At 48.3% G+C, this 23320-nt stretch overlaps 1 protein-coding gene and 1 long non-coding RNA gene across 2 annotated transcripts in view; one reads left to right on the forward strand and one right to left on the reverse strand.

Annotated features, from left to right (window-relative positions):
• LOC144246546 (uncharacterized) overlaps nt 1–23320 on the forward strand; it is a 972872-nt gene that overhangs the window by 223285 nt on the left and 726267 nt on the right. The gene's annotated exons all lie outside the window — the stretch shown is intronic.
• LOC144246371 (uncharacterized) lies at nt 20064–22995 on the reverse strand. The gene is made up of 2 exons (XR_013340078.1): nt 22782–22995; nt 20064–22689 (listed from the first exon to the last, which is right to left on the reverse strand). It is a non-coding gene; the product is annotated as an uncharacterized LOC144246371 (long non-coding RNA).

A 23320-nucleotide genomic window follows, 5' to 3' on the forward strand; every position in this document is an offset into this window, starting at 1 on the left:
TCTGCAACTGCAATTTGCTTATGATAAATCAATGTTCTATGTGTACCTCAGTGGATATTCTTTGAATCATACCAGTTTATCTTGAAGCAATAATTACTCGAATATTAAGAAAAGACATGTTAATGCACATACTAGGACTTCTTTAGGACAATGATTTACTAAAATATGAATATCAATCTAATATCGATATCCAACTGAGATGGACAAAAACTCTCTACGGGTTTAAAGTTAGAAAGTGTATGTTTATTGAGACAGCCGGGCAGTACCTGGGATAATTCCCTAATGCACACTGCAAAAATCACAGGTATTACAAAGCTTTTATATTTACAGAAGTCTTGAATACACAAAATATGAATGCATATTCATATCCCTGTCACTTCCTCTGATCCGCTTCACATGCTAATTGGCAAAAAGGCAATTAAGCATGTGTAGTTCTGTTCCCTGAAATGAGTCAGGGGTCCATTTTGGGGAGGGGTCTCCAAAATGAGGAAGTAAAATAAGTCTTCCTCGTTCTGACCTTTCTGCCTTTCCCATGCACACGTGACAAATGAATCCTTGCCGTTTTCCTGTGCTTAATGGATTCCTAAAGTATGGGAAGTCTGCAACTGTTTTTGTGTCCCTGAAATCTGTTTATCACATTCTGTTTCACATGATAAGCACAGCTACCCAAGCATAAAGCTGGCAAGCAATGAGTTAATAGATCCTGGATATCTTATCTAAGATCCAGCTACTGTTAACTATGAACAAAGCCCATTTATCTACTTCTGATAAGTCAGCAACATCTAATTTAACTATCATCTTAACTTTCCTAAAATTCTTAATTCTTCAAAATTAATGTCTCACTGGGATTGGGGACAGGGAATGGGAATGGGGACAGGGAATGGGAATGGGGACAGGGAATGGGGAATGGGAATGGAGACAGGGACTGGGAGTGGTGACAGAGACAGGGAATGGGGACAGGGACCAGGAATGGGGACAGGGAATAGGACTGGGACAGGGACAGGGACAGGGAATATGGTACAAGGATCAAGAATGGGGTCCGGATTGGGATGGGAGCAGGATGGGAACGGGACAGGGGGGACACGGGAACAGGCAGGGGCAAGGGGAGTATGGAAGGGGAGTAAGGAATGGGGCAGCCGCTGCAAGGGGACGAGGCGCTGGGATGGGGCACATGGGGACAGTTCCAGGGCAGGGGGTCCTTGACCAGCTGCCCAGAACCTCCACCAGGGTCTCCCAGGGCAACTGGAGCCGCTCAGCCTGGGGTGCCCAAAGCCCTGAGCAACTCCCAGGTCCCTCCCAGGAACCCCCAAGTCCTTCAAACCCAGCATCCCCCACATCCCTTGCAAGACCCCCCCATGTCCCCATCCTTGTCTTAGCTCAACATCTTTATTTTTGCCTGCTTTTAAGAGTTTTGAAAGGGCAAAGAGAAATGAAAAGAAAATCCAGGCCACGGGGAGCCAGGAGGATGTGGATCCCCCCAGCCGGGTGTCTTCCCAACATGGATCAGCAGCACCATGGGTCACCAGGGCTCTGCCCACTGGGGCTCACTGGGGATCATCCAGCACAGATCCTCCCGTGGGGCATGGAGCTGGAGCAGCGCACGGAGCTCTTCCCACACTGGGGCACTCGCAGGGCTGCCCTTCGTGGTGCCTCTGCTGGTTTGGGGTCAAGGCTGAGCTGTGTGATGAGTTCTTCCCACACCTGGGACACTTGTGGGGCCTGGGACATCACCAGGAGCGGGGCTGGGATGTGCCCTGGTGCCTGGGACATCACCAGGAACGGGGCTGGGATGTCCTCTGGTGCCTGGGACATCACCAGGAGCGGGGCTGGGATGTGCCCTGGTGCCTGGGACATCACCAGGAGCGGGGCTGGGATGTGCTCTGGTGCCTGGGACATCACCAGGAGCGGGGCTGGCTCTGATGCTCTCCGGTGCCTGGGACATGACAAGGGGCGGTGCTGGCTGGGGTTTGTTTGGTGCCTGTGCAATCCCAAGGGCAGTGTCACAGCGGGGCAGCTCTCAGTGTCCCCAGCAGGTCACAGTGTCCAGGGCAGCCCGTGCCAGCGGTCACTGCGCACACGGGGCAGGCTGGGCTGGACAGGGGACGGGGCAGAAACGCTGCCCCAGGACTGGGGTCTCCCCCTGCCTCTGGGGCCCAGCCCCTGCTGGGAGCGCCTTGGGCAGGGCACGGGGCTGCTGCTGGGCCAGGGGGACAGGCCGTGCCCCCTGTCCCCTGCTGCTGGGCCAGGGGGACAGGCCGTGCCCCCTGTCCCCTGCTGCTGGGCCAGGGGGACAGGCCGTGCCCCCTGTCCCCTGCTGCTGGGCCAGGGGACAGTCCGTGCCCCCTGTCCCCTGCTGCTGGGCCAGGGGACAGGCTTTGCCCCCTGCCAGCTGCCCAGGCCCCTCTGATGCCTGTCCCATGTCCCTGTGGCTCCTGTCTCCACCATTCCCCACCACCTTCACTCCCTCCGTCAAAGCCCCACTCAACCCCTTCACAGTGACCTTTGGAAAGAAAGAATGAATGAAGGAAAGGAAGTGTTGGCTGTTCACCCTGGCTGGATGTCAGGCACCCACCAAAGCTGCTCTCTCACTCCCCTCCAGAGATGGACAGGAGGGAGAAAACAGAATGAAGGCTTCATGGGTAGAGCTAAGGACTGCAACAGATCACTCAGCAAATGCGATCATGGGCAAAAAATTTTCAAAATTGGAGATATTAATGGAATTTTTGCTATCTGGATCAGGGCAGGATAGTGAGAAGTAAAACAAAGCTTTAAAAACACCTTCTGCCCTTTCCTCCCTCCTTCCCAGCTCTACCTCCCCCCCCAGTGGGTGCAGGGAGACAGGGAATGGGGGCTCTGGTCAGTTCATCCCCTATTGTTTCTCCTGCTGCTTGGGGAGAGGAGTCATTCCCCTGCTGTGCCAGGGGTCCCTTCTGGAGACACTTCTCCATGAACTTCTCCACGGTGAGTTCATCCCACGGACAGCAGTTCTCCACAAGCTGCTGCAGCGTGGCTCGCTCCTCCATGGGCTCACAAGTCCTGGCAGGGCCCTGCTCCAGCGTGGGCTCCTCTCCAGGGGTTTGCAGGTCCCTGCCAGGTCCCTGCTCCAGCACAGGTTTCTCATGGGGTCGCAGCCTCCGCTCAGGCATCCCCCTGCTCCAGCACGGGCTCCTCCAGGCGCTGCAGGTGCATCTCTGCCCTCCGTGCCCTCCATGGGCTGCAGGGCCCAGCTGCCTCCCCAGGGACTGACCAGGGAATCTCAGGGCAATCAGCTCCAGCAGCTGGAGCAGCTCCTGCCCCTCCTGCCCTGCCCTGCCCTGGGGATGTGCAGAGCTGTTCCTCTCACAGGTCCTCACCCTGCTCCTCCCTGCTCACAGTCACAACTCCAGCATCACCCATTTTCTTTTTCTTAAATCTCTTATCCCAAAGGCGTTACCACCATTTCTAACAGGGCCAGCCTTGTCCAGCAGCCAGTCTGTCCTGGAGCAAGCTGGAATTGACTCTGTGGGACATGGAGGAGCAGCTGCTCTCACAGAAGCTGCTCCTAGATGCCCTGCCTTACCAAAACCTGGCCATGCGAACCTGGTATAAGTATGGTAGAGTTTTTATTACCACTATTAACTCTTATCATTTCTATTACCTCTATTTTTGCTATTAATGGTACAGTTGTTATTATTATTACTAGTATTTTTAGTCTTTTGGACTCTATATTAATAGTGGCTAGATTAGAACTGGAAACAAAGGTACTTCATTGCAAGTAGCGGTTAGAGTTTTGTCAGCCTCTTGCCCTGCCCTGTTCTGTGTCATTGCTGTGTCTGTGTGTGAAGCTGCTGCTGCCAGGCCTCCCTATTTCTCTACTTTGGGAAATTCCATGGCATTGCTCACATGTCAGAAAGAGAGGGGCTCATTCCATTCAAACGCATGCCCTTAGCTCTTTGAGTCCCATTGTTGGAAGCTTGTTTTCTAACATTGTTGACTTTCTCAGCTTCTGTTAATATTTGTGATTTTGTAACAAAATGTTCTTGGATGTGATTGTGCAAGATTCTCTAATCAGCTTCCAGTTTGCTCTTGGGTTTCTTACCGGTGTGTCCAAGCTGAAGGCAGCATTTTGGGTGGGAGGCTTCAGTGGGAGGTGGGATTGCCTCGGCAGCAGCTGGTTTTGCAATGTGAGCAGCGCTGACAGAGATTCCGTGCGCTGAATATTCCGCCTGGTTGGAGCCGCAGTGCCCGGCTGGAGGGAGCCGCGCCGGGCGCTGCGGGTTGTGCCGGGCCGGGCAGCGGCCGCAGCCCCGGCAGGGCCCGGCCGTGGACACGGAGCCTTTGCTGGGCAGGGCTCGGCCCTGCGGCGCCGGGCGGGCGGTGCCGCTCCCGCCGGGAGCCTGCGGGAGCCGGGACAGCGAGAGAGCCCGGGCCGAGCATCAGCCCCGGGGCACGGCCCGGGAGGGGCACAGCCCGGGGGTCCCGCAGAGCCTCCCTGCTCCAGAGCCGCGCCTGCCGCAGCGGGGCAGCTGCGGCACCTGCGGGGCACGGAGGAGCCGCAGGCGGCGTTCCGAGCGCTCCTTCGGGACAGGATTTTGTCCCGCTGCGGGGAATTCCCGCGGGCCGGGCGGGCCGGGGCCGCTGCCGAGCGCCACCGCCTTTCCCGGGAGCCGCCGGGCAGAGCTCTCTGCTCGGGGCTGGGAAAAACACCTTCACTGCCCTGGGAACATTTAAAATGTTTAATACAGGACAAGAGGAGACAAGGCCATAGAGCAAAGGTTCTTACGGCCGGGTGCATCTCGGCACTGAGCCAAGAGCACACGGTTATCTCCGGAGATACCTCTTGAATACCTTTTCCCTTACACCAGCCTGTTGCATATTCATAGCCCTTATGCATAGTAAACTTTTTCCCAAGCTAGTTTACATATTCCAAGAACTGTTCAGCATGGCTCCTCCTCGGTTGCACCTTTTTAGGGCATGTGTATTCCTTGGTTGTGGTTTTGGTCCTTTTTTATCATCATCTTCAGTTTTGGCCCCGGCCCACACTGCCTTCAGACGGTGAGTGCTGATGGTTGGCAGATCTGTACAGGTGTCCTCATCCTGTGCTCACTGGATGTTATCCCATCCAAGCAGGAATTTTAACACAAGCATGCTTCTATCAGCTATGGCACTACTATGTCTGAGCGTAATCAATGAACAACAGAAATAAAAACTATATAACAAAGTTATTGTAACACCACACATATAATTTCCAATGGAATATTTGCAAAAAGCCAATATTATAATATGTATCTATAACAGGGCCAAGGGCCGGGTGCCCGCTCGGTGGCCCCGGGACAGCAGAATTTTGGGGTCCCGGTGCTGGCTGCCGGCAGAGCCCCGGCGCTGGGCCGGGGATGCGTGGGACCCTCCCGCGGTGGGGTTGGGCTGCCCGGGGCAGGCGCTGCATCGTCAGCCCGGAGCCACCGGGGATCGCCCGGTACCGGCGGGGCGGGGCTGGGGAGCGGAGAAGGGCGGCACCGGAGCTGGGGGACCCTCTGCAGCCTGCGGGGTCGGACAGACCGATAAGGGGGTCCCCGGGAGCCTGGAATGTTGTAAAAACGCCAATCACTTGGTTTTTAAAATTTTAAACGTTTAATAATAATAAAATGGTTATAAAAATAGTAACACAATTAGAGTAATCAAATTTAGAGTTAGGACAATTACAAGACAATAAAAAGCAAAAAATTATAGATGTCCAGATGCTCTCAGACACTTAAGCCAGGACAAGCATGCCTTGTGAACAAAGGAATAACCTTAAAAGCAATAGCCTATTGCATATTCATGTATCTCATACATGATGCATAAATTACTTGCAAATTAGGAACTTTTCTGGATTTTGTCAACTTCTTTCCCTTAATCCTGGTGCTTCCATAAAGATGGAGACAAGATGGAAGAATGTTTGTCTTTTCTGATAAGGAGGTTGTAACTCTTTATGTGCCCCAAGTCACCGCCATCCCTGTGTGAAGAGTTTATTGATTATCTCATCTCTTGCTTGAGCAAGTAAAAAAATCCTACATCGCAGAGTTTCTATTTTAATATTATGTTGTTACCTAAAACTCTATTTAACACACTACTTAAGAGAATGAATACAGCATAACTTTCTAACATTACACATATAATATTCATTGTAACATTTGTGAAAAGCCAATCATAAAATAAGCATTCTACACAGAAAGTGTTGAAATGGTAAAACCAGTCAAAACCCCTTAGGAATTGGAAGGAAAACCAGAGGCAGTGGCAGCTAACACCTCAGAAACCCGTGGCTTTTGCTCCTCTCTTCGACCTGAGAGCTTCCTGGGCAGGGGCGACTCTTCCAATTGCACCAGCGTGGCCATGGCTGGGAAGGGCAGCGAGCAGATGGGTTGAGCTTCTCCTGCCAGCCCCTGAAGTGCCAGCTGTCATTTGTGTGCGCTGAGGATTCCCTTCAGGCTCGGAGCTGGCGCAGCTGCTCCTGGGCGCTGCTCGCCCGCGGGCGCAGCGGTGCTGCAGCCGCTGTCCCGCACACAGGGAGGGCTCTGGAGCCTCCCAGGGCACCAAGGAGCAGAGCTGGGAACGTGCCGGGATCTGCTGCAGGACCGTGGGGCTGTGGGGGATCCTTTGGTCTCTTGGATGGGGCAGAGAGGGGGCAAATGGAATCAAGGTGAGACAGGGATCAGGCAGCCCCACGCCAGGCAGCGTTTTCTCCTCTGAGAGCTCCTCTGAGCTGAGCGAGCTGGTGAATCCTGCGGAGCAAATGAGACCCGGGAGCAAGGGAAAGGCTGGCTGGGAAGGAGTCAGATAAACCCAGTGGGTATTTCCCTTTCCAAGGGGCTCCTGGGGAGACAAAGGAGACAAGAAGGATTCCCCATCTCATGACATTCCCTTTTCTCCTTCAGTAGCCCTATTGCAGTCACTGCATACAAGAGTTTAGTTGATCCCTTTGATGCCAGGGAGCAGCCAGAACTTGAACCTCGCTGGATCCAGCCCTGTCTGCCTATCACGGAGCAGAGGGAAAAGATAAAGAACCTGGGTGGGGGTTGAGCCAAAATGGCATTTTGCCACTTCTGATCTGCTCCCAGCTTTTGCAGCAGGGCACCAACCCCATCGCTGCAAACCACTCCCTTTTGCAAGGCACACGTGGACCTCGCTGGTAGCTCAGGGCTCCTGAAGGGGCTGCTGCAGTTGGCAACTGGAGCTGTTGTTGAACTTTTCACATTGCTTACCCCCCCATCCAAATGCCATCAACTGTCTGAGGAAGGACACAAAAATATTACCCTGGAGGGGCCAAAAACTTGGAAAAGGATGAAAGAAATGTTCTGATGATGACAATGACAATGACAATGACAAAAAAACACAATTTATTTTTGACAGCAAATGAGTACCCACAGCCCTCCAGCCCTCCCAGACTGGCAGGCCGAGTGGGGCCGTTTCCATGGCATGAGGAGCTGGCAGCCTGCAGAGAGAAACCAGAGAGCCACAGTCAGTCACAGAAGGCTCCTGTGCCCGTGTCCCACCACGGCCTGTGCCTGGGCCAGGCTGCTGTGTGCTCAGATCCCAAACCTCCTGACCCATTCTCCGTTTTTAGAGAAGGGCAGAGTGGTAAGCCACATTCCATCTCCTCTGCTGAAGCACAGCCCAGCAGCCTCCTCAGCAGCTGCAAGGGCGGGATGCCCCTGTGCCTGGTTTTCTGGCTCCCCGGCAGACCAGGGGTTAAACATTGGGTGTCTCCTGGATTATCCCCGGAAAGAGCCCATCTCTGCACCCAGCTACCTTTTTTCATTTGTAAATTAGGTCTTTCTTTCTCTGCCATCTGTGGTTTCTCCAGCCCGGGATGCAACCACCGGTCATTTAAAACTTTAAGAATCTTTTTGTACAAGCACAACTGACTTGATGTATATTTTACATAAGCACGAATTATTCCATAACATATATTACAATGGGGATGCAGAGATCCCCTGCAGGTCCATGGGGCTGCAGAGATCCCCTGCAGGTCCATGGGGATGCAGAGATCTCCTGCAGGTCCATGGGGATGCAGGGATCCCCTGCAGGTCCATGGGGATGCAGAGATCCCCCTGCAGGTCCATGGGGAGGCAGAGATCCCCTGCAGGTCCATGGGGATGCAGAGATCCCCTGCAGCCCCTGGAGGAGCCGGGCTGGAGCTCGGCGATGCCTGAGAGGAGGCTGTGAGCCCGCGGGCAGAGGGGCCCCGCTGGAGCAGCCTGTCCTGGCAGGACTGAGCCCGTGGCACAGTGACCCACGCTGCAGCACTCGGAGGGGGCTGTGCCCAGGGGATGGACTCCGCTCCGAGAAGTTCCTGGAGAAGTCTCGGCCGGGAGAGAGCGCAGGGTGCAGCAGGGAACGACTCCTGTCCCTGAGCAGAGGGAGAAGCCCCGGGGGATGAGCTGAGCATGGCCCCATTCCCTGTCTCCTGCCCTGCCGGGGGAGGAGGTGCAGCTGGGAGCAGGGAGGCGTGGGGAAAGCTGCATTTAAGGCTCTGCACTGACTTCTCCTTCTCCTGCTCCGAATCTTTGGAGTTTTCTGCCAGAAATCTCTCCCCTGCCCCACCCACCCACAGGGCTTGGGGCAGGTTTCCCTTTTCGGGGGAAATCAAAGCGAAGCACTGATGCGCTAACGAGGGGCAGGAGAAGTGAGGCTCCTGGGCTTCCCGCAGAGGCGGAGGCACGGGAGGCGCAGGGCCGGGAAAGCCGTGGCGGGAGGCGCGGAGAAGTTTGTTTGTGTGGGCAGCTCAATCCCGGCTCGGCCCGGGCCCGTGCCGGGGCTGTTCCTCATCTCCGGCTTTCCCCTCACGCAGCCCGGGGGCGCCGAGAGCGCGGGGCGAGGCGGGGCCGTGCGCAGAGCCCGCCCCGAGCTCGCTGCCATTGGCCGCCGGTGCCGTCAGTCGCGGTCGCGGCGCGCTGATTGGTGGGAGCGGGGCGCGGCGCGGCCCCGGCGGCGGGCTGAGGGCGGCCGTGGCCGCGCAGCGCCGCCATTGGCCGAGCGGCTGCGCGGGCCCGGCAGCGGCGGCAGCGGCCGGAGCGCGGTGAGGCGGCGGCGGCGGAGCTCGGAGGCGGCCCCGGCGCAGGTGGGAGCCGCGCTGGGCTCTGCGGGGGCTCGGGGCCGGCTGCGGGCGGAGGGGGCGGCAGGGGGCTCCGGCGGCTCGCCGGTGCCGTGTCCGGCCCGTGCCGGCCCCGGGCCGAGGGCGCTGCGGGAGCGGCTGCCCGCGGTCTCCTTCCCGCCGGGGCCGGGCAGGAGCCGCTGCCGGAGCAGCGCTGGCTCGGCCCGGCTGCTGTGGGTAGGACAGAGGGGCTGCCCCGCGGCCGGCAGCGGGCGGGGAAATTCCCGTCGCCGGAGGTTCGTGTGCCCGACGGAGAGCGAGGAGTCCTGTCAAAGTGACTTTATTGCCGAGCAGGGGCAGAGGCCGTGGGGCATTTGCCGTGCGCTCTCTGCCGTGGCTGTAGCCCGCAGCCTCCTTTTTATCCTCATTTTCCCGGCCGATCTCCCTCTGCCTTTGCCCACCGGCTGAGTTCCTTGGAAGGTTCCGACTTCCCGATGCGCCTGGAGCCTGTCCTCGTTAATGTGCACCCTCCTTTTGTAGAACAGCCGATATTCATGGCTCTGTTAAGTCTTTGTTCTTCTCCTCGAAGTTCAGGAATGTAGCGGCACTTTGAGCAGCTGTCTGGGTCAATTTGTACCATTTATTGGAACTGATGGTTTCTCCCGTTACTTCCTTATCTACAAGTGCCCGGCCCTATCTCCAGGCAGATTCACTCCTTGACTCTGTTTTGTCCTTCCCGGGTCCTCTTTGGTTTTGGGATTATTCTCGGTGCCCTCATTCCCTGTCCTTTTGTAGCGTTTGTGGATCAGGAGGCCTGGCTGCCACCTGCATGCCCTGGCTCAGCTGCTGGATGAGCTGCACTGCCAAGGTGTGGAGCATGGTAAAAAGATGAGAGTTGCTGCAGCACAGAAGAGGAGAAGCAGCATTCCTTTATCCCCTGGTGTGCTGGGGAGCCAGGAAAGCGTGTCCCATTCCCATCCTTTCCATGTTTGGACCAATACATAAACTGCTCTCCTATTTCCTTTCTTATCATTTTTAGCAGTTTTCTCATCATCTCTTTGCCAACAGCAGTTTGAGCCATTTAGTTTTCCACAAACTCCTCCTTTTTCTGTTCACAGATAATCTGATCCCATCTCCTGCTGAAATGTTGTGTTCCTCATTTGAGTGGCTTGGTCGGCAGGAAGGTCAGGAGCTGGAGCTGTCTGGTTGGTTCTTATTCTGAGGACAGCTTGTAATCAAATTATGCCATTCAAATGAAAAATAGGTTCTCTGTCTCCTGATATGAATTTGTGAGAAACGCCAATCACTTGTTTTTTAAAATGTTAGAAGTTTAATACTAGTAAAATGGTTATAGAAGTAGAAATACAATTAGACTACTAAAAATTTAGGGTTAGGACAATTGCAAGACATTAAAAAGCAAAGACTTACAGATGGACAGATGCTCTCTTGGGCGCTTAAGCCACAACAAGAATACCTTGTGAATAAAGGAATCACCCCTAAAAAAATACACTGTTGCATATTCTTATATCCTTCATGGTTATGCATACATTTTATTTAAAACAAGAAACTCTGTCTGTTGTATGTCAGCTATTTTTTTTTAATCCCCATGGCATCCTCCAGTCTGAGCATGGCCTGAAGAAATTAACTTCTTCTAGTAAGAAATCCATAAATTGCTCTTCTCTGGAGAATTTAAGTGTTCCTTGAGCGAATTTAGGTGTTCTCATTCCTTAACCCCCCCCCCCCCCCACACATGCATATTTTCTTTTAACTACTAAAGCTTAATTTTATCTACAAAGCTACATTTACCATACTATTAAGATGTTCATACAGCACAAGTTATCAATATAACATAATACATGTAGTAACTATCTGCACAGAGCCATATAACATGCATTTTTCACAAAATCGTTTTGGTTCCCAGGGGCTGGTCCATGGTGTTGTAGGATTTGTTCTGGTGGCCGTTCATCTTTTCCCCATGTTTGGGCGCTCCCTCAAGCTGGGGCTGCATCAATTGACCATTTTTTTTCTTACTCCTTCATCATATACTTGAATTCCAACTGATTTCCCTGAACTTGTTCTAGCAAAACCCCCAGTGCTCTGATACACCCTGTACAGCACAGACAGTGACAGCAGATGTTGGAGTGGGCAGAGGGATGATCCCCCCCTTATTTTAGTGAAGTTTTCCCAACATTCTCCATTTGCTGTTTCCCTTTGCAGCTTCAGCCATTTCTGTTGCAGAGTCAGAGATCCTCAGCATGGGCTCTGCCTTCAGCTGTGCAGATTCCATCTGTGCAAGCAGGCAGAGCTTGGGGTGAGGGGCAGAGGGAATCAGCCAATTCCTGCCCCAGGCAAGAAGAGCCAGGTACATTGTCCCCAGTTTGCCCCAGCAGTGTTAATTTGCATTTCTGAAGCTCCTCCAGGGTGCCTGGAATGCAGCTTCTCTTCCACAGCAGCCTTCAGCAGCCTCAGTTGTGCCCCCTCCCCACAATCTGCTGCTTTTTTTTTTTCCTTCAAATCATCTATTTATTGTTTGAGTTAAAGGGTCACCTTTAAATCTCATCTAGTTTTGAAAATTTTGAAAAACTCTAATCACTTGGTTTTTAAAATTTTAAAAGTTTAATAATAATAAAATGGTTATAAAAATAATAATACAATTAGAATTAGGACAATTACAAGACAAAAAGAGCAAAGAATTACGGATGTCCAGATGCTCTCAGACCCTAAGTCAAGAAAAGCTTGACTTGTGAACAAAGGAATCACCCTTAAACCAAGACACTTGTTGCATATTCATACATCCTTCATGGTTATGCATACATCCTATTCTAAACAAGAAACTCTGTTGTATGTCAACTGTTCCCTTTAATCCCCTGGTGTCTTCAAGTCTGAGCAAGGCCTGAAGAAATTAGCTTCTTCTGATAAGAAGCTATAAATTCCTCTCCTTTGGAAGATTTAGGTGTTCTTCGAAGGGAGCATCTCATTCCTAAAAAGAAAACTCCCCCCACATACATAATCTCTATTTTAACATAATGTTGTAACCTAAAACTACACTTAACACAATATGTAAGGGAATTAATACAGCATAACTTTCTAACATGACACATATAATATTCATGGTAACATTTGTGAAAAGCCAATCATAAATATGCATTTTTCATAATGCCACCTCTTACTGCTCAAGCCAAATGATTTATAAAGAATATTTCCTGTCCTCTTGCATTCTTTGGACTCTGTTGGTAATCAAATAAAACATGGGATTAAACAAAGAAGAAATATCAAAACACTTTTAACACATAAAAGGAAGAATCCTAATTTCTTCCAGCATCCCATTCTCAATACATTACCCCACCTGCTAGTTTTTAACGTTATTTTCCCATTTTTGGACTGATACCTGGGTCATAATTTTTTTCTGATATCCTTTGTTTTTTCCAGGATGACATCCTAATTGCCATCTATTTTCAACAATCTGTACACCCCATTCTTTAGCCAATAAATAGCGTAAAGCCAACCTATTTTAATGCACTGCAGGTGATGTTTGGCTTTGCAGACTCAATATTAATTCCAATTCCTGGGCAGCTTTGTTTATTATCTTCTCTATAACTGCTTGGAGTAATTTAATATGACTCAGGATATAATTTGGGGTTAACACAGAGCTAGACTGCTATGCTTGTTTTACCTTTTTTTTTACTAATTGTCTCTTTACCGAATCTTGGACTATATTTCTAAGATCAAATGTAAAACAAATCCATCTCTCTCCTTTTGGACATTCCATGCCCCAAGTATTACTACTTTTTCCTACATTCTTTGTAATGTGATAATTTTCCCCCTTTTTCCTGCAGGTACTTAATTTGGATGGGTTATAACAGTGGCTGTTGACATGGGTGTGTGTACCAAAAAGGAACTTTGGTTTCTTTCCATGTGATACTTTCTGTAGCATTTGTGACACGATCTTGCTGCTATCTCAGAAGGGAAAAGACAACAAATGAGAGACAGAAACAGGAATGACAGAGGTCTGGCATGGCTTATACCCCCACCTCCCCTGCCTGTGGGGCTGCTGCCCACAGCAGGTACGTGTGATCTTCTCGCTGGTGAGTACAGTGCTCAATCCAGGCTTGCCCTCTGTTTCCCTTGTCACTCCTTTTTTACTCATTTCCAGGCAAATTGTTTTTGACACCTTTTAACTGTGGTTTTCCACCATTCCTCAAGTATCTCTCAGTCCACAGGCACTGATAATTCCCATCTACAAAACCAATTTATTACTTCAGTTTTTGAGGTCTTTCTGTATAGGGGATTGATTCAGTACTCAATACTTCTTGACATGAGAACATAGATTTTGTGAGCTACAATGCCAATTATTCTCATAATTTAAACATTCACTTATAACCCAGCTGCCATGTCCAATGTGGGGATGAATCAAATAAAGTATACAGCATAGTATTAATGGCAATTTCCCCTCTTGCCTGTACAAGCCACAGGCTAAGGCCAGACTATCAGAACTCTTTGACTCAAACACTCCCGATCCTCCTGTTTGAAGTGGCAGTGTTCCTCTGCCAAGGAGGTGTCGGAGGCGTCTCAGGGCTTATTCAGGCAGGGCTTAGAACCAGTGATGCAAGCTTTGCCTTATTTCTCAGTTAGGTGTTATTCTTTGTACCTGCCTTGGATCGTTTGGGTCTTCCCAAACCATTACCACCCAGTCCTGGTTGAAAGTCAATTTGGTATCACCCGGTTTAGATGTGATAGTCCATTCCTCACGTTTTTTCACAAATTCTTTTATTTTGCTGGCATGAATTCACCCTCTTTTCCATGGTTGGGATTGCTGCTTTAGTAGTACCTGGAAAGGACTTCTTAATAACACAGTGTTAAAAGAAAAGAAAAACAATACTGCATTAACTTTCACCATTAGTTTTCTTCAAAACTTTCTGGGTTTAACTAAAAACTTTTTCTGTAGCTGCTTCTTCTTCTTGTATCCAGCTGTGCTAATTGCTGCAGAGGCCAATTCTTCTTCTTGTGAGCTATAATTAGTTAAATAAAAAAAGACTAGCCCAAATTTAACACAAGATGTATCACATCTCTTGGTTTTTTGCTTTTTAGGCGACATCCAACTGTTTTAGTCTTACAGACCCATTCTTCAGAACAAAAGCCTCCTTTCCTTAATAACAAAAATCAGAAGGAAAAAAAAGAAGTCTTGTTTAAAAAGATAAAGCACATTGTGAGAGTTAGCTATCTCTGCTTTGATCTTATCTCTATTGGTGGTCCAGCTCTCCCTCTTTTTCACAGCTTTGCCTTTGACTGTACTTCCTCACTCCCCTCCCTTTGTTGTCACTCTGTCTAGCAGGAAGGGGGGAGAACTTACAAATAGCGACGGTATGGGGATTTTGGGACGTATTTCGCTCTCCATCTTTCTCTTTCTCTCTCTTTCCCTTTCTCTCTCTTTCTCTTTTTCTCTCTTCTTTTCTCTTCTCCCTTTCTCTCTCTTTCGCTCTCTTTTTCTCTCTTCACATTTCAACATCCACATTCCAATATCAGTCCACTTTCTGACATTAGTCCAACATCCTGGAGAGGTGAGTCTGCCAATCACCTCTCCCTCCTTTTTCAACTTCCTTACAAATTTAATTACTTTTGTTATGTGTGTTCTGCAGGCCTGTAATTCACGGCACCCTCCACCAAAGGCTACCAGCTACCCACAGCTGACAGTGCTAAAACTAAATGTTATAAATTGTGACACGATAATTTGAAGTGTCTTAATTCAATCAAGCAATTTTATTTAAAATAGCAAGCGAGTAAGGCAGGCAAAGCACAGCGCTGGGCGGCCGGGGAGTCTCCTGCTCCACCAACAGCGCGCAAAAATGTTCTGTCCCAACCTTCCTTTTATCCCCCCCCTTCTCCTTGCAGGCGTGACTCTCCAGATGTAGTCTGAGTCTGGTCGTTGTGATAGCTTCTAAGTCTCTTCTTTTGAGATACAGCAAGCAGACCAGATACACACACACCCAGGACTGTAATCTCAACCTCCTTATCACCTTGTAAGCAAATAAGCATTTCAAAGACACACCAGTACATTCTTAGCCACTATCTTATGCAAAACAAATTAGGTTAACATACCACAGTATATTCTTATGCAAACCAAAGTAAGCAAGCATACTACAGTGAACAAATTATCTTTTACTTATCTCAATTTCCCCCTTTTCTTGTTCATCTTTATTTTGTTCACTGAATTTTTGTAACTCTTGGTGACTTAGTATTAGGGTCTCATCCACATTGTGTATGGGTTCATATTTTGCTCTAATGAGCATTAAATGTGCTGCGTCTAATCGTTCCTTTATTATTTTTATTGCTTTATTGAAGATGCATGGCTCAAAGGTCAGTCCCAATATTATCAGTATCAGAGGTCCTGCAAGGGTGGATAGCAAGGTAGTTAACTAAGGAGATTGATTGAATCATGATTCATACCAATTTTGCTGTGCCTCTCTTTCCCTCTTTTTCTGTTCTAATTTTCTCCTTAATTCTGCCATGGTGTCTGTAACAACTCCAGTATGATCAGCGTATGCACAGCATTCCTCCTTCAGGGCTACACACAATCTCCCTTGTTGTAATAATAGCAAGTCTAAACCCCTTCTGTTCTGCAACACTACCTCAGATAGGGACTTTAATGATTTTACCAATCCATCGATGGCCTGCTCAATTTTACTCAGATCTTCATTTACTGAAATTCTTAATGCTTTAAATTCCTTTTGTTGATTTACTAGGGATGCCACCCTAGTTCTAGCTCCTATTCTCCTGATGGTAAGGAGAGTTGCAATAGTTAAGGTAGTGAGGGGTTCCCTTTTCATTAGATGGTGTTCTGGTACAGTTTGTTGTTCATATATGTAGTCACTTGTATGGTAGGTAATTCTGGGCATAATCGTTACCTGGATGCAGTAGTCTTGGCTTGGATTAAACAGTTTCAGTGAGATGCACGGTGTGACACCCAGAGTGTTACATACCCACTTAGTGTTAGCTGCTGGCAATAGCCAGTCAGCCAGTTTCTTTCCGCCTGTTTCTATTACTCCACAAAGGTATTCTCTTTGTGTTGGGATTTTTCCTATGCATCTCCCTTTCCCTGTTACCTGAGCCAAGGTAAGCCCCGGTGTTGTCTCTTTACCCTTTTTCCACAAACACTGATTCGGATTAGTTCCATTCACTCTTCTGGGCTTTGCAGTGACCCCTATGGCTTCATAAAATGGGGGTCTTAAATTATAGCACAGCCAATAGTCTTCCGTCAGTTTTGGGTTGGTTCTATTTAGGACACCATAACTCGCTTTCATAACCTTCCAGAGTATATTACCCTCCTGGGTTTTTTCCTGTTCGTCTCCTGAAGTGTTTTCATTCTGAATTTTATTCTGGGTCTGATCCCTTTCTTTTGTTTGGTTGGCTAAAACAATCTTCTTTTTAATAACACTGGGTTTGGCCCTACAGGTTCAGGATCAGGGGGCACAAGTTCCTTCTTTATAAATATTAAGCTACTAAAATTGCCAAAATCAGCCGAATATAAGCGAACGCCCCAAGTTTTTCTAATTAACCATATACTATCTTCTGGCCTTAATGCAGTAATTTGTATATTTCTGCAAATATTTTCTGGGGGTTTATGACCTGTCCAGTAGCCGGGAGGAATATAACCATTTGGCTTCTAGACCACCTTAATGTATGGATCAGGAGTGGGGGGGTCCCATGTACCAGCTATTGTTTTACAACCCCAATATGCACAGTAATATTGTCCAGGACTATTGCAATACCCTTTACTAGGATTTGAAGTAGGACACATATAAAACGATGAAACTTAATGGGAACCTTAACCAGTACCTAAGGATGCCACAGGTAACTGGAAAGTGGGAGCTCCAGCTGTAGTATTGCTCCTTATAACTCGTGAATCCTCCTATCTTCTTAAAGTCTACTTGAAAGGTTCATGAGTTGTTACTTCTGCAGTATTATAATATATACAAAGGAAAATTACAAGCAGTAAGCAAATGGCATGTGGGGTCTGGTTTCTCACACTGCAACAATTATATTCTTGAGCCCAAAAACTATTTCTGCCTTTGTTACTCCCAGTCCCGGGGTAGTTCCGCAAATATTGCTTGCGTATTCCATCCTGAGGGCTCCTTCCTCCACAGCTGTTTACTCCTCTGCCTCGCCCGTCGACTCGGGTGCTTCGAGCCACAGGGTGTACCATCTTCTTGGCAGCAAGAGTATTCTTCAGGAGGGGATTTATGCCCTCTGGTGCCTTGCCGCATGCAATAAGAACGCCAATTCTGATCTTTTACCTCTGGTGCGGTACAACTGACCCCTTTTAGGTCTTTCTTACAAAGGCCTTCTATGATCTCTGCCACAAATGGGCTCGGCTCGTTTGTATGGTAGCAGTAATAGTCTGGGTGAATGCCCTTTGAGAAAATTTCCCACCACTCTTTAGATTCCAATCGGATTTCCCCTCTAGTCACTTTACAGGTCAGTACCCAAGCTGTAATCTCTCTTTGTACGTTCCAACAGGAATTGCAAGTTCCTCATGGAGGATACCCTCTGTTGCAATGTGACCACCACCGTTCCCCACACACCTTACAGATATAGCATACAAAAGGATAGCAATTACAATTTTGATTTTTACACTTTAACACTTGAATTACTAATTAGTCCACTATCTAAGTAATATAAGTCTGATGTGTATTCAATCTGATAAGAGTCCATTAGTTTCTCTGTAACTTCAATTTCAGGTTCCCGGGAGGACTGGTTACTTGCCACACAGTGTTGTTAACTGGTCCTTTTACTCGACTGGCATGTGTCCATCCTCTTTCTGCAGTCCGAATTGCAGTTTCTGTAGTGAGTAACACAAGATAAGGACCTTCCCATTGTGGGGTTAGTGTAGATTCTTTCCAGGATTTTATTAACACATAGTCTCCTGGGTGTATTTTATGTATTTTTAAATCTAAAGGGGGTCTTTGCGTAATGATTCCTTTTTCCCAAAGTTCATTGCGGCGTTTCATTAAGGCAATAATATATGAGGTTATTTTATAGTCCTTCAACTGGGGTGGTCTCGGGGTTCCTCCAAATCATATGGCATGTGGGGTCCCCTATCAGAATCTATTGTTTTTACTATCCCATATCTAGGGATTATTTCTTCTAATAATATTCTGACCACTGTCTGAGCAGTAGTCCGAGTAGTGGGGTAAGCCTCTACAAAATGGGTGAGATGATCTACTATTACTAACAAATATTTATATCTACCCACTTTAGGCAATTCAGTGAAGTCTATTTTTATTTTGGCAAAAGGCCTGTGAGCTAATTCCCTTCCTCCCATGGGCCTTTCCCTAAGATGTTTTCTGTTTACTTTTTGACAGATCAGACAGTCTCCCACTACTCTTTTAGCCAAATCATAGATTCCAATACTCATATATTTAGTGGCAAATTGATCTACTAATGCCTGAGTTCCCCAATGAGTCTGGTCATGCAATCTTTGCAAAATTCCTGAGGCCTTGCTTTTAGGTAAAACAGTTCTCCCATCTGGGAGCTTCCATTGCCCTTCAGACCCCTCCTCAATTCCCATCTTTTGTAATTTTTCCTTTTCTTGAGTGGTAAAACTATATATTTGCCATTTTTCTTTGGGGGAGTCCACAGATACAGTGTCGCTCTGCCCCATGTCCCCCCGAGTTCGTAGGGCTGCTTTCTTGGCTTCTTGGTCAGCTAAATTATTTCCCCTGTTTCTAAAGTCCAATCCTTTCTGGTGTCCCCTTAAGTGGACCACAGCAATTTGAGCCGGGCCCCTTAAGGCATTTAAAACTTGGACAATTAGCTCTTGATGAATTAGATCTTTTCCCTGTGAGTTTATAAGTCCCCTCTCTTCCCAAATTTTTCCAAATGTGTGCACTACCCCATATGCATATTTAGAGTCTGTGTATATTGTTCCAATTTTTCCTATTAATAACCTTAAAGCCCTGAGTACTGCATATAATTCACAAGCTTGTGCAGACCAGGAGTTACTTAGTGGTCCGGATTCAATTACCTTTAAATCTTTTTCCCCAATTATAGCATATCCTGACTTTCTTTTCCCTTCTACAACCCGAGAAGAACCATCTACAAACAATCGCTCCCCTTCGTCCAATTCTTCCTCTTCCAGATCGGGTCTAATTTTTGTTTGACTTTCAATAGTTTGAAAACAGTCATGAGCTAACTTTTCATCACAGGGTTTCCCATACAAAAATTGGGCAGGATTTTGCGAGGTAACCACTTCAAGTGACAAATTGGGGGAATCAATTAAAATACCTTCATACTTCAGAAGCCTAGAATCTGTAATCCATTTATCAGCTTTCTGTTGTAAGATTCCTCTGATATTATGTGGGGATAACACTTTCAATTTTCCATTAAAAGTTATTTTATGAGCCTCTTCTACCAAAAGGGCAGTGGCTACTATAGCCTGCAAGCATGTAGGCCATCCTCTGCTCACCAGATCCAGTAATTTAGATAAATATGCTACAGGCTTCTTTTTATCCGCCCATTCTTGGGTTAAAACCCCGTATGCTGTTCCTCCCTCCGTATTAACAAACAAATAGAAGGGTCTTTTAAAATCAGTTAGGCTGAGGACTGGCGCGTTTACCAAATCATTCTGGAGCTCCTGGAGTCGCTGATCATCCGTGGGGCTCCATTTCATTAGGCTATCTTGGCTTAATTTATCATAGAGGAATCTGACCTTCTGACTGTAATTTTCAATCCATTGTCTGCAATATCCAATTAACCCCAGTAGCTGACGAACTTGCCTTTTATTTCTGGGGGCTGGAATCGAGAGGATTCCTTTTACTCTTTCAGGATCAATCTTCTTTACCCCTCCACTTAAATAATGCCCCAAATACTTCACCTCCTCCTCTACAAACTGTAATTTAGATTTGGATACTGTCATGGTTTGACACTGGCACAATGCCAGTGCCCCCATGAAAATGTGATCCCTACCTTGAATGCTGTGAAGTGGAATCTAGAATAGAGCAAAGCAGGCCCAAGCTTAATAACAGGAAAAAACTTTATTAAACTACTACTACTAAAGAAAAGAGAAAACTAAAGAAGGGGGGGAAAAAAAACACACAAAGATCAAATGAAAACCTTGCAAAACATTCCTCCCCCCACCACCCAACTCCAACAAACCACAGTGAGACACAATCTGGACCCCAATCAGGTTTCCACCCTCCAAGCAACCGATACTCAGTCCATCGAGGGAACAGAGTCTCTCCTGTGCCACAGACCCCCCAAGAAACACAGCTCCACATCCTGTGTTTCCATGTCACACATGGCACCGCCCGGAGAAAAAAGTTTGCCATGGTGACCCTTCTCCTTTCCATGCACAGTGCTCTCACCACCAATGCATGGATGGTCACTGCCTTTAGGATTTTTCCTTTCAAGGATGCCCTGCCAAGAGGGGAGAAAACAACAGTTCAGTTTTTCATTGTTTGGGACCACAGTCCCCCCCCATTTTCCCCTGGGGCCGAGGGCTCAAGAACAGAGATCTTCTTCTCTTCTCTTCTCTTTTCCTTTCCAGGGCAAGGGGGCGCCACCACAAACCCCCTAACCTTTCCTCTGTTCACTCCACTTTTGTCTTTTTCTCAGCTGAAGCAGGTCTCTTGACTCACTGGCATCCTCCCAAAACACAGTCCCTCTTGAAGGAGAAGATTTGGTTCAGGTTGTGGCTAACATGGAAAAGTCCAGCCAAAAGCCACTCTTTGTCCCCCTCCCATCCAGAATTCCTCCTTCCAACATCCCATCCCAGGGTCCAAGGTGTCCCTCTTCCTCTCTTTCAAACCGAGGAGGGGAAAGGAAAATTCACAAAGCTTTCATTTCCTCAAGAAAGGGTTAAAAGTCCGAACTCCCAGGATGGCTCGATGCCCGGACATCCAGCAACTCCCACACAACTGGGCACCTTGCAGCTCCCCCCGCTCCTCCTTCCTTGCGGCTTTCTCTCTCCCTCTCGGGAGAGGAACTCTGGGGGGGAAAATGGAGACATCCCAGATTTCTTCCACCCTTCCATCTGCAGGGGCCAGCCCGGTTCCAGTCCCTCCACCCTTCGGAGTTACCTCCATCAGGCCATGGGGGCTTCCCCTCCCCCACCCAGCTCGTGGCTGGGCGGGGGAAGGTCTGCACTGCACGCTGACCGGAACCAAAGAGAGCGAGTTCCCCTGGGAATTCTGCTTTCAACCCCTCTGTGTTCTCAGAGGCGTGTCTACTTTCAATTGGTCAATATCTAAATTGACCTCTTCCTTCCGGAAAAAATTATCTTTCCGTGTCAAACCACGACATTCCACCCTTCGCCTCTGAGAACACAGACTACAAAAAAAAAAAATCATTATCAAAATTACATTCAACACATTCTACATAAAACAGCAACTTACACTAAATCTCCACCCCAATTCATCTCAAAACCCAACACATGCTTTGCTCTTATTCCTCCTGATCCCATTTCACAACATTCACCTTATCACCATCTTATCTTATCTTATCTTATCTTATCTTATCTTATCTTATCTTATCTTATCTTAATCTTTTCCCGGTCAGGGAACCAAATGTCATGGTTTGACACTGGCACAATGCCAGTGCCCCCATGAAAATGTGATCCCTACCTTGAATGCTGTGAAGTGGAATCTAGAATAGAGCAAAGCAGGCCCAAGCTTAATAACAGGAAAAAACTTTATTAAACTACTACTACTAAAGAAAAGAGAAAACTAAAGAAGGGGGGGAAAAAAAACACACAAAGATCAAATGAAAACCTTGCAAAACATTCCTCCCCCCACCACCCAACTCCAACAAACCACAGTGAGACACAATCTGGACCCCAATCAGGTTTCCACCCTCCAAGCAACCGATACTCAGTCCATCGAGGGAACAGAGTCTCTCCTGTGCCACAGACCCCCCAAGAAACACAGCTCCACATCCTGTGTTTCCATGTCACACATGGCACCGCCCGGAGAAAAAAGTTTGCCATGGTGACCCTTCTCCTTTCCATGCACAGTGCTCTCACCACCAATGCATGGATGGTCACTGCCTTTAGGATTTTTCCTTTCAAGGATGCCCTGCCAAGAGGGGAGAAAACAACAGTTCAGTTTTTCATTGTTTGGGACCACAGTCCCCCCCCATTTTCCCCTGGGGCCGAGGGCTCAAGAACAGAGATCTTCTTCTCTTCTCTTCTCTTTTCCTTTCCAGGGCAAGGGGGCGCCACCACAAACCCCCTAACCTTTCCTCTGTTCACTCCACTTTTGTCTTTTTCTCAGCTGAAGCAGGTCTCTTGACTCACTGGCATCCTCCCAAAACACAGTCCCTCTTGAAGGAGAAGATTTGGTTCAGGTTGTGGCTAACATGGAAAAGTCCAGCCAAAAGCCACTCTTTGTCCCCCTCCCATCCAGAATTCCTCCTTCCAACATCCCATCCCAGGGTCCAAGGTGTCCCTCTTCCTCTCTTTCAAACCGAGGAGGGGAAAGGAAAATTCACAAAGCTTTCATTTCCTCAAGAAAGGGTTAAAAGTCCGAACTCCCAGGATGGCTCGATGCCCGGACATCCAGCAACTCCCACACAACTGGGCACCTTGCAGCTCCCCCCGCTCCTCCTTCCTTGCGGCTTTCTCTCTCCCTCTCGGGAGAGGAACTCTGGGGGGGAAAATGGAGACATCCCAGATTTCTTCCACCCTTCCATCTGCAGGGGCCAGCCCGGTTCCAGTCCCTCCACCCTTCGGAGTTACCTCCATCAGGCCATGGGGGCTTCCCCTCCCCCACCCAGCTCGTGGCTGGGCGGGGGAAGGTCTGCACTGCACGCTGACCGGAACCAAAGAGAGCGAGTTCCCCTGGGAATTCTGCTTTCAACCCCTCTGTGTTCTCAGAGGCGTGTCTACTTTCAATTGGTCAATATCTAAATTGACCTCTTCCTTCCGGAAAAAATTATCTTTCCGTGTCAAACCACGACAGATACTTTTAGTCCTTTTAGGCTTAGGAAGTTTAGTAATTTAATACTTTCTTGCCTCACTGTTTCTTCTCCTGTCCCAGCAATAAGCAAATCATCCACATACTGAATCAGGGTCGTCCCTTCATCTACTTTATATTCCTGAAGAATTTGTTCCAAAGCTTGGCCAAATAAGTTAGGTGAATCCGTGAATCCCTGCGGCAAAACCGTCCACCTTAATTGCTGCCGCTGGTGTGTTGCCGGATCCTCCCATTCAAATGCAAAATAATCCCTACTTTTCTCATCCAGGGGGCATGCCCAAAAGGCATCCTTTAGATCAAT

Source organism: Lonchura striata, chromosome 6, assembly GCF_046129695.1.
Source record: "Lonchura striata isolate bLonStr1 chromosome 6, bLonStr1.mat, whole genome shotgun sequence".
Lineage (NCBI taxonomy): Eukaryota > Metazoa > Chordata > Aves > Passeriformes > Estrildidae > Lonchura > Lonchura striata.